Source organism: Parasteatoda tepidariorum, chromosome 5 (assembly GCF_982258835.1).
Source record: "Parasteatoda tepidariorum strain Cologne lab strain chromosome 5, Ptep-v5.0, whole genome shotgun sequence".
Classification (NCBI taxonomy): Eukaryota; Metazoa; Arthropoda; class Arachnida; order Araneae; family Theridiidae; genus Parasteatoda; species Parasteatoda tepidariorum.
The window spans coordinates 66,719,074-66,730,441 of record NC_141759.1 but is presented as its reverse complement, the minus strand read 5'-3'; the positions used below and the strand labels follow the sequence as shown (position 1 = coordinate 66,730,441).

Sequence of the window (11,368 nt, the reverse complement as noted above, 5' to 3'; positions counted from 1 at the left end):
TAGCATTCGTGCTGGGTTTTTTTTATTGCACTGGTCTGCATTTGCGTTATATAGTGATGAAACTCAAAAGATTGTAAAATTGTGTATGGGGTCCCTCATTTGTTGGTTGAAAAAAACAAAAAAAAAAAAATTGAAAAAAAAAACACCAAAAGGAACCACTAGGAAATATTACCTTGAAAATAATTATATGCATTTAACTGCTGGTAGAATTCAGGATGATGCATCAACATTTAATTTAATTAAATATTGAAAGAAATGTTAGTATTTGAAAGATATTAGATTTATTTTTTAAAAATTTAATAAATGCATAAGGATTAATTTAAAGTTAACGGATAGGAACTGTCCTCACTTCATGCTATTTGACAGACTCACTCTTCATCAGCTCTAAAAATTTTCTAAACATCGATAAGTACACTTATTGTATAGGGATTTTTTCTCCTTCTATAGCTCTACAGCCCTTTGCACACCCTATTCTGTCCCATGCAGGCCTCTGTTTTGATTTTTCTCTCCACCTACGGATCTATTATTGTACAAATAATATTTTTTTGACTAATTATATTTCAAAATATAAGTACTTTCTAACTTTTTCAATGTTTTCTTTATTTCGAAAATGTTAGATCACATCGAATCAGTCTTTAAATTTACATAGCTAATGTTATGCTTTTTACGAGAACTTTACTAACCAGTTCTTCTTTTCCAGTGCCTTTTTAGTGCATTTCTCCTTCCTCTCTTGTGACTTTTTTATGTTAGTTTTGTGATTCATTTGTGTTAATCAGTATTCAAATTTGACAAGACTGTGCAACAAACAAGACTACTTCGATTAATCCATTTTCACTGACACACGTTACTTTTATAAAACACCGGTGCATAGCCATGAGTTAAAAAGGTATCAACTGTTTTCAAAATTAGCAGCATATCGAATCAAGAAAACTTGAAAGTTTTTTTAGTGACTTTACAAAAGTTTCATTTTGAGATAGCAAAAATCCATGCAAAGAATAAAAGATGTAAAGAGAAATATAGGAAATATTTGATTAAATTAAGTAAATAGCTTCTCACTGTTTTAGCGGTTACATGATTTTTTTTAAAAAAAAGGTACCAAGAAAATTTAAGGTTCATATTATGTATTTTTGCTCCATTTTGCTACTTTATTTTGTAGAAAATTGAAAACAAAGGAGAGAGAGAAATTTTTATCTCTCTTATTATTTTTTTCTTTATGTGCATTTGTGAATTTTGGCCACAAAACATATTATTGCCTCACACTAAACTCATGGACACGAATTTTTCTATAGTCAGAGTACAAATTTACTTTGAGAATAATGACTAAATATTTAAATATGCTATTTCTTTAAAGTTATTATTATTAATATTATTTATTTATTTATTATTATTTTTTATTTTTTTTGAAACTTGTATAATATTTTTAAATTGTATATTTTAATTTATATTAAAATCTAATTTGTGACTACGTAAAAAGTTAACAAAGACATTTGCTTCATTCCAATACAGTTTCTACCATTTCAAAACTAAATGGTAGAAAACATAATTTATATTTGGATATAAAATATGCATTTTGCGCATTCATTTAATTCTTGAATTTGTTCTAAAGAATTAAAATTTAGCTTTCCCAAAAGCAAACTTAATAATATTTTGTAATCACAAAATCAATTCTTGTATATTATTTAAAGTTAGAAGTAATTTCTATCTGAGCTCATGTTTCCAAAGTGAATCGTCAGTTGAATTCATCAAAATTTTAAAGCAAACATCACATCATTACTTCGTACAGTTTTGTATTTTAGTATTAAAAGCCTTTTTTTTATTTTTGTGCTTTTCATTTCTCAAAATTTTGCTTATTTTACTTAATCTTTTTTTTTCTAAAAGAACTTGTAATAATTTTCTTTTTTTTTTTTCTTTAACATATCTTTAAGTTAAACGATGTTTATTTAAAAAACAGGACTATTACATTTCATGATTTATCTATCCTTCCTTTCATTTTACACTTAAGCTTATCTGTTGTATTTTAAATTAAATTCAACTAAAATTCACAGTTAAAATTTTTACCCTTTTTCGTTACATTTTGGTAGATACTTACTAAGACATTTTCTTCTTTAAAAATGGTTACAGTCAGAATTGTTGTAGACTATTGGTACATTCATGATTCATCATATTCATTATTTGAATAAATAATAATAACATTCTGGGAATAATAAAATGCAAAATTAAGTGAAATATTTTTTATTTAATATCGCTTTAAATTAATATTCATTTTTTAAAACTTGCTTCTTTTAAATTTAATACAGTATGACTTACACAAAAATATTTTGCATAATTTATTGGCTAAAAATATTGAGAGTGATTTTATGAAAGTAAAGGCTTTATTTTGGCGTACTTACGCCCGTAAGTAAACTGAACTTCGCCAGTAAGTAAGGTTACAACAAGTATTCAAAATCCCCCCCCCCTGCGCTCCACTTCCCTGAAGTATTGTCCAGGTGTGTAAGTGTGGAAGAGGCTAAAGGTCATTATTCATATCATACTTTCCCCCTTTAGCGCAATTTATGCTCGTTCGATAGGTATAACCTCAAAAATAGCCATTTTGTAAACGGACGATGAAAAAAAAAAAGAGCATTTGATTAGAAAATAAATGTAAACAATCTGTATACTGTTGACTTGTTTCAAGTGCTCAAAAGCAAGCGCCCATTTTTAAGAATTGCCAGACGTGTATGAGAAGAAACAAAAGTGATTTTGCCCAGATTTGCCCCTCTCGGCCACTGTGGTTTTTTTGTTCTATTTTTCATCTTTTACTCTTTCGGCTATTGCGGTTTTTCTAGTTTTGATTCTAACTTTTATTTTTCAATAAAAACTTTAAGTTTTTATTTTAAATCTTTATTGTTTCGTCTTGTCGTCTGACAAGTCTTGAAAGTGGACTCATAGTTTTGAACAGCAACAACGTGAGATTCTGCTTAATATTATGTTGAAATTGTTCAATAGCTATATAATATAATAGCTATATAATGCATAAATATGAAAAAGATTGGGGAAACCTTACGTATGATGTAACTTCCCATTGTTCTCTCTGTATTATTTTTTACTTTGTATATTGCTTTTGAATTTCTTTTAATCGCTTCTTCTTTTTTCATTATTTAAAATCGAACTTTTATGTATTTTTAATGCAGGAATTTTGTGTCTTTATAGTAAATCGAGCTTCTTATTTTATTTACGTAAAAAAATTTTCGTGTTTTTTTATTAAAGAAATAATTTTAATTTTTTAAAAAAGTTGTTTGCCAGTTGAATTCACTGCAAATACTAATGCTTAAAGAATAATATTTTTTTTAAAGAAGATACCTATAAAAAAAAGTTTTCTTTCTCACCTAAGGTGAGATTTGTTGGAAGTATTATTTCACTGCCTATCAGTCGAATGACAAATGGTATTTTTTAGAATTTCTCCTTGCTATTTTCGTTTTTCTTATCTTTTTTTTTTTTGTCCTGGTTAGTGGCATATTGCCAGATGTGAAATGGCGGTTTACCGAACCAGAATATTTTGAAAGACACATATTTTATTCGGTATATGACATACTAGATATCATTGAAATTTATTACAATAAAATTTTTCGTGTTTCATAATTTGTGAGTAACCTTCTCACTAAATTATTGTGATAAATCATAATTATATATTTTATGTTAAATTATTATAATTTTTTTGGAATAATTTATTATATCATAGATGAATTATATATTCAATTTTAGAAGCCAATATTAATATTTTAACATTGGGAATAGATTTTCATGAGAATTCGTTCGATAAAGAAAAGTTTCCTGTTTTAAAATATAACTCACTTTAAAAATAAAAAAAATTCGTTGTTGACTTTTTTCAGACCAGCCGTAATGTCTTTTTATCAAGGGGTCCGGAAAATATTGTCGTTTCGGTGCAATTCATAGTTGTTATCAATATTTTATTTTTATCAATAATGTATTAACCTCGTTTGCTGTAGCCTTTCAATTCTGGATCAAAAATGAATCGTAATGGATGGAAGAAAAAAAAAAGCATTGGTTTTTAAGACTAATGCGCCGAAACATTACTTTCCGGTCCCCCTAATATAAAAGTTTCAGAAAAAGTATATACACGTAAACATTCAGATAAATTATTATTTCTTTCTGCATCAACACTGCTCGATAAATTAGATTACAGCTGTCATTCGGGATTAATAAGCGACCTAAAATAACTGTCAGCTTGCCTTTTATTATGATTATTATTTGCATGTGAGTTTTCGTGCCCTCGTTTCTATATTTCAACTACATATTTCAACCAAAAGCAAAGCAGACAGATCGAATGTTTCGCATATGGGCAAGTTGATATAGAAATTTCTCCTCCAACATTCTCATTATTGAATAGCGAGGAGGGAGGAAGGGACTGGCTATTTGACTGAAAAGCGACAGATGAATGGGTGCAATTGTCGACGCAGACGCTGAGCTAGAATGATTTTGTAAACTGATATATTTTAAATTTTTTTTTTAAATTTTTTATTACTGGGTATTTTTTAAGCGACGCTCTTTTATCTTAAACTCAGGAATTTCGATAAAATATTTAAAAACCCTTTGCAAAAATTGTTAACATTCCACCGCGAAAATTGAATCGCCTTATTACTCTTTAAACGGAATATACTTCCTAAATTCACGACCTCGCTCTCATTAAACAACCTTAAATGTCTCCACGAACTCGCTACAAATTCTTATTTCCCCTTTTGTAAAGAAAAGTCCTGAAAACTTCCCAAGAACTCGAGAGCAAAATGCACGCGAATAGTTGAATAACTTCTCTGCGGAAGTCGTTTAAAATGATGGATAGTTGGCGCGGTGAAATTCAGCTAATCCTATTTTACTGTTCCCCGCCTTTTCCCTCAGCTATCCCTGAGCGATGAGATTTAATGTAAAACGGTAAGCCGGAGCAAACCCACTGACGCATAATTTGATTTACTCTGGGGCTCCGCAGTGGAATAAATCGAAGGGCTGGACGACGTCTTGTGCCTTAGTGAGTGTGTGTCCATTTAAATGTATAGACCCCGTTCAGTGTGTTTTCCTTCCTATTTTCGTTATTGATAGCTTCCATTTAACTGCCAGTCTAATGACCTTAATCGCTTATGATTATGTTTTTAGTTTCGATAATGAGATTTTTGTTTTCTGAAAGATAGGACTGAAAAATGGAATGTTTTATTTTGTTTTTAGCGCTACGAAGATGTGATATTGTGAAATAAAAGCTGAATTTAGAATAAAATTAGCTGCAATAATGAAAAATTAAAAGTTAATAAAGTTTGCTATTCGTTTTAATCATACTCGTGGTTTAGTAATACTAAACACGTTGCAAACGGTGGCGTAGTTTTAATGTGTGTATGTATGTATATATATATATACACCGAAGAGCCATTACATTATGACCACCCTCCATCTATAACAATGGGCTCGCCCAGGTTTTCATGATTTCTCACCCTGGAACAATATTTTCATGGGGCACATTAGAACCCATAATCCTCATAGAACAATCCCTGACGTCTGTAAGTTACTTGAACATAGTTGCAGACCAGGTTCACCCATTCAGGGCAACAGTTTTTCCTGCGGGGGATGGTGTTTATCAACAGGATAATGCACCATGTCATAAGGGTCGAATCGTCGAGGAACATTCCAGTGACTTTCAAGTCATGTCTTGGCCACCAAATTCACCTGACCTTAATCCAATGGAGCATTTGTGGTCCTACTTATCAAACCAAATTCGTGCTGCCACGCTACCCCCTCGCAATATGAGGGCATTGCTGGACGAGTTGGTGAGCGCTTGGTACCAGATACCTCAAACTACCTATCAGCACCTTGTGGAATCAATGCCACGGCGGGTGCTAGCAGTTTTGAGGGCTAAAGGTGGTTCTACATGTTATTAGCAGGGTGGTCATAATGTGAGCACGTATGAATTATGGTTTATTCAATAACTACAAATAGGTAAGTGTTTTAACAGTGGTAATAGATTTTTGTCTTAGCGAACAGTGTTCAGAAGATATTCAGAGTGCGTGCTTATAATCACAACTTTTAATGACCGAAAAGTTTTTTCTTTTCCTAAACTTTTTCTTGTTGCAATAAATAAAGAATTCATAGAACCGATAATTTAAATAATAATAAAAACTTTATAATTCCTTAAATTGCATTTAGTAGAGACTTGTGCCTATAACCAAAGCTATTATAATTTCTGGTGACCTTGGTAGATCTGTAAATCGGTTACTGACACTGATATTAGTTTTTAATAGGCTTTTATAGAGAGTTTAGGCAACTGAAATTATTCTTTTTAACTAGATAAACATATTATTTTATATTTTAATACCGTCGTTGAACAGCCGACCCAATTTTGTTGGTTTCGTGACAAATCTAAGAACTAATGAACAGCGCCATCAGTCAGTCCTATTGCTGTTGATGCTTAGTTAAATTTGTCATGCATGTCAAGCATGACTTATTCGCAGTATTAATGTCCTGCATGACATTAATACTGCAAACATGTTTTGAATACGAGAATACTAGATAATGTGATTCATGAGGATTTTCTTCAGTTTGAGCAGCTGACTATATGATTAATTTAACAGTCGAAGAAGTATAAAATAATTGAAAAAATATGTTATTAGTATTTGCACTGAATACCCAAATTGTAACTAAATCTCTAGAATTTAAATATGCTGTCGTAACTTCGAAATTTCTGTTAACGTCCATGTTTAAAAATATATGATTGTGAACATTTTTAATTATTATTATTTTCATTTTCTTTTAATGTTCGCTACAAATTGTTAGAAATATTTATTAGTTTCATTGTAATTTACTGATTGGGCAGTAAATTTTAAAATAAACTATAATTATTAATTAATATTCTATCTAAATGCTTTTAAATGTTAAAAAAATATTTTTTAATGTTAATTACATCCATTGCGAAGCATTTTTGTAATCGATTTCATAATTAAAGCTGTGTTTCGATGCATGATAAACTTGCCTTCAAGTTTTTGTTGAAACATTGCTTCGGGGTTTTTTCGAGACCTCGGAAAAGATATTTATATTCTTTTATTATAAAATAGTTTCATGACTTGATCAGGGTTGATGGATTGCGACCATCTTTTTTTTCCCCTTCCTTCCTTTATTGCAGTCTTCTTTATTTCATTACCTGAAATTCATGCATACTTTTCTCTCTATTTTATTCCCATGAAGAAGCTATCTGCTTTTAGGAGAAAAGTGAAAAATCGCAAACGAGTCTGGGTAATGTATGGTATATCCTTATCCCCAATTGGGTTCTTCTCTAGGTCGATACTAATCAGGGGATGCGAAGTGAAAATGATTAGATTACATTTTTTTTTTAACCTCCTTATTTTGGACTAAAGAGATGCATGCTTAAAATAAATATATAAAAAAAAAAACTTTCCCATACTTTAAATTGCCTGTTTTTTTATATGATACTGCAAATGAATTTATTTCAGCTGGTCTGCATTTTTTAGTGTCCTATATACTCATTCCTGATTACATTTTGTTTATAAGAACGTGCGTGCTTATGGTTAGTTATTCTTGTTACTTTAGTTTAATAGTTTTTGAAACGTGTTGTAAATAAATAAACGTTAGCAGGCGTCGTGTTTTATGGCTTATTATATATGCATGCTTAAAAAAGCACGATTTTTAGATAAAAAATCAACTACAATAATTGGTAATAAAGTTAATGTAACGATGCTCGGATGATATGAATTTAACAATTTTTTTGCAATTCTTCCGTTGGTGAAAACATTTTATACTTTTTTAAGTTTTACTTAATAACTATTTTGCAATGGTGGTTGTCATAAGTAAATGGCATGGGCATTGATTAAAGAATTTAAGCCGTTAATAGGACGCGTAGACGTATTGAAAAGTTGAATAATTTGGAAAAATAATGTCGCTTGTAGCATTTTGTTAATGGGTACCAACAAGCAATTTTCCAAGAAATATATATATATATATATATATATATATATATATATATATATATATATATATATATATATATATATATATATATATATATATATATATATATATATATATATATATATATATATATATATATATATAAATAAAAGCAGTATATAGCAATAAAATTTTGTACATATCTATAAGAATATATGCCCTAACGAATGACGTTAAGCTCTTACGGTCACATTTACAGTGACGAAATTTCGAAATATTCAAATGGCAACACCTTTTTTTTAAATATTTATTTTTATCGAAGCATGAAGACTAGAGAACAAAGTTTGAAACGGTATTACCGAACAGAAGCTTAGCGTCGAAATCTTACTTGTTTAAAGAATACCGTTTCAAATTCATTTTTATGTTCTTTTTTTCCTGTAAGGATTACATTTTGATTATATAAAAAAAATGTTGCTGTTTGAAAATTTCGAAATTTGTCAATGTCACTGTAACCGTGAGAACTACGCAATCGTTTTCCCCGGCCCATTTCCCTGCGTATAGGTCATTAATTTTATCCCCATCACTCAAACTTCATATTATATATACACCGAAGAGCCATTACATTATGACCACCCTGGTAATAACATGTAGGACCACCTCAAAACTGCTAGCTCCCGCCGTGTCATTGATTCCACAAGGTGCTGATAGGTAGTCTGAGGTATCTGGTAGCAAGCGCTCACCAACTGGTCCTGCAATTCCCTCACATTGCTAGGGGATAGCGTGGCAGCACGAATTTGGTTTTCCAAGTACGACCAGAAATGCTCTATTGGATTAAGGTCAGGTGAATTGGTGGGCCAAGACATGACTTGAAAATCACTTTAATGTTCCTCAAACCAATCCATGACGATTCGACCCTTATGACATGGTGCATTATCTTTTTGGTAAACACCATCCCCCGCAGGAAAAACTGTTGCCATGAATGGGTGAACCTTGTCTGCAACTATGTTCAAGTAGCTTACAGACGTCAGGGACTGTTCTGTGAGGATTATGGGTCCTAATGTGCCCCATGAAAACATTGTTCCTGGGCGAGAAGCCATGAAAACCTGGGCTATATATATATAATATATATAGCCCATGGCTATATATATATATAACCTGGAATATATATATATATATATATATATATATATATATATATATATATATATATATAGTTTCTTATTTGTTAAAATAAGAATTTTTATGTCAAAATTTTTAATAAAAAATATAATTTTAAATTTTTATTTGTTGTCATAATTAAGAACTTTTTCATAATTTATATTTATTACAGTGTTTTGCCGAATAAAAAAAAAATACCCGAACTACCTTACTTATTTAGTAATCTTTAATGCTACTTATTAGTTTGTTAAATTCTTAACAATTGAGATTACTACGAATATTATTTAAATTATCTTTCTATAGGTCATATAAAATAGAAGTATATTTTGAACTTGAACGGAATAATAATCTTCCTGTTACTAAGCTCTCTGCCGTCGCGGATTATGATTGGATGTCGTCAAAATCGGTATCGTTTCTACTGTTCAATACAAATCGTCACAGTGGAATTGAGTCAACTAAAGGAGGATTCAACTGGAGAAATTAATTTAGGGCAAATCGGTTATCGCTGTTTTGTTAATGGTCTGAAGTGTCTCGAAAAGTTAGTTTAAATGCTCTGTCTGTTATGAAAATTTTCTTCGCTCACTCTCTCTTTATGGGTCGATATTGATTATAGGAATCCTATTAAATGATAGTGGGATTGCATCTTCTCGAAAAGATGTTATATGGCGCGTTTCAGAAATTTTAGTTTAGATTTTTAAATGAACCAACATTGGTGAAGATTTCTGAGATAGTAGCAAATTGAAAATGGGAAGAGTGTATTTTAATGGGCTTCATTTTACTTTATTTATTATAGTTTAGCTCTTATCTTTGAATCGACTTAAGAAATTTGTCGTGAAACTGAATATTATTCTTTAATATTTATACTTAAAAATAGTGGGGCAGATTTAAAATTTTTAAATCGATGTAAACAGGACTGAAAGCAACAGAGGAAATGTTTCCCTGTGTCTCTTATCTGTGGTTAACTAAGAGCAAATGGGATACCCGCAAGTGGGTGTCTCGATCCTGATTGGTTGCTAAACGTGTTATTTGTTTACGTTATCTACTGTTCTTTCTATTCTATTTCGAGTAAGCCAAGCCTGTGAGGTATCAATTCTCTGAAGCTATACATTCTATTTTCTTTCTCAAAGATTCTTTTATAAGGATTTCAATTTTTCCCTTTATATTTCTTAACACATGCGCGAAGCCATGTCACACGAACTAATTCTGCATCGAAGTTGCCAGGTACACAAAACTGAAATATATCTCGGCTACAATAAAATGCATAAATAATAAATCTAAGTTAAGTAAAAGACGTAAAAGATAAAATATTATATGTTAACAAATTCGATGTGCGATACGGTGTTGTATTTATTTAAGTTCGCGTTAATTAACATTTTAACTTATGTGGTGAGACTTGCTCAACTTTAACGCACTATCTTGTTTATTTGGTGCTGAATTCATAGGTTACGTGTATGTGTATCCTTGATCGTTTTCTTCTCGAGTTGCAAGTATCAAATTTGTTCATTTGTAGAAAGTTTGTTTTATTTAGGTGTTTTCTTTTATATCTTTACGTGAAGCTATAAATGTAATATAACACATTGTTTGAATACAGTACGGGAACTTATATTCTGCTTTTGGAGATTATTTTCATAACAATCTTGTAAAACCTATAGATATCGGTAAATTGTTTTAAGATTAAAACTATTTTCTTAATTTGAAACTCATTTTAATTATGAATGGAATTGTAAGGTATCCCTTTTCCGAGGAACCCTTGGGTTTCGCCGAGCGCCATTTGGGCACTGCTGCTGTGAGGATAAAGTTCATGTAAGAGTACTACATAGTGTATACTAATATTGCATTTGTTATTCATCGCTAGTTAATTTTGAACTATCTATATCAAAAGTAATCGACATTTTCAATGAAAGTACAATATTTCAGCATTTTATATTTTTATTTTAAAAAACTGTGCATAGCCTAACTATTCTAACTTTCTCAATTTTTTAAAAGTGTTATTATCAGACTAAAAAGACAACTTTTTAAGTCAGAAAAACAATTTCATTATTGCTTTTATCTTCCTTCGTACATTAAAAAAGAAAAAAAAAACTTTTAATGATTTTCTAATGAAGCTGCTCTAGATATGGGATTTAATTTAATATCGCAATCTTATTATGCCTTTCATTTTCGAAACTTTTTTTAAAAAAAAAAAAAAAAAAAAAAAAAGCTGTTATCTTTTATTTTTTGGAGTTTTTCAAAATTTACTTTTTGTTTGATGATTTAAAATTATTTTTTAGTT

The 11,368-nt window shown here is 30.2% G+C and overlaps 2 protein-coding genes across 5 annotated transcripts in view; one reads left to right on the top strand and one right to left on the bottom strand.

The window, feature by feature from the left end:
• The window catches only part of LOC107455693 (midasin), a 298,299-nt gene that overhangs the window by 132,864 nt on the left and 154,067 nt on the right, over positions 1–11,368 (top strand). The window lies entirely within an intron of this gene.
• Positions 1–11,368, bottom strand: part of LOC107455694 (uncharacterized) — a 76,877-nt gene that overhangs the window by 44,581 nt on the left and 20,928 nt on the right. The gene's annotated exons all lie outside the window — the stretch shown is intronic.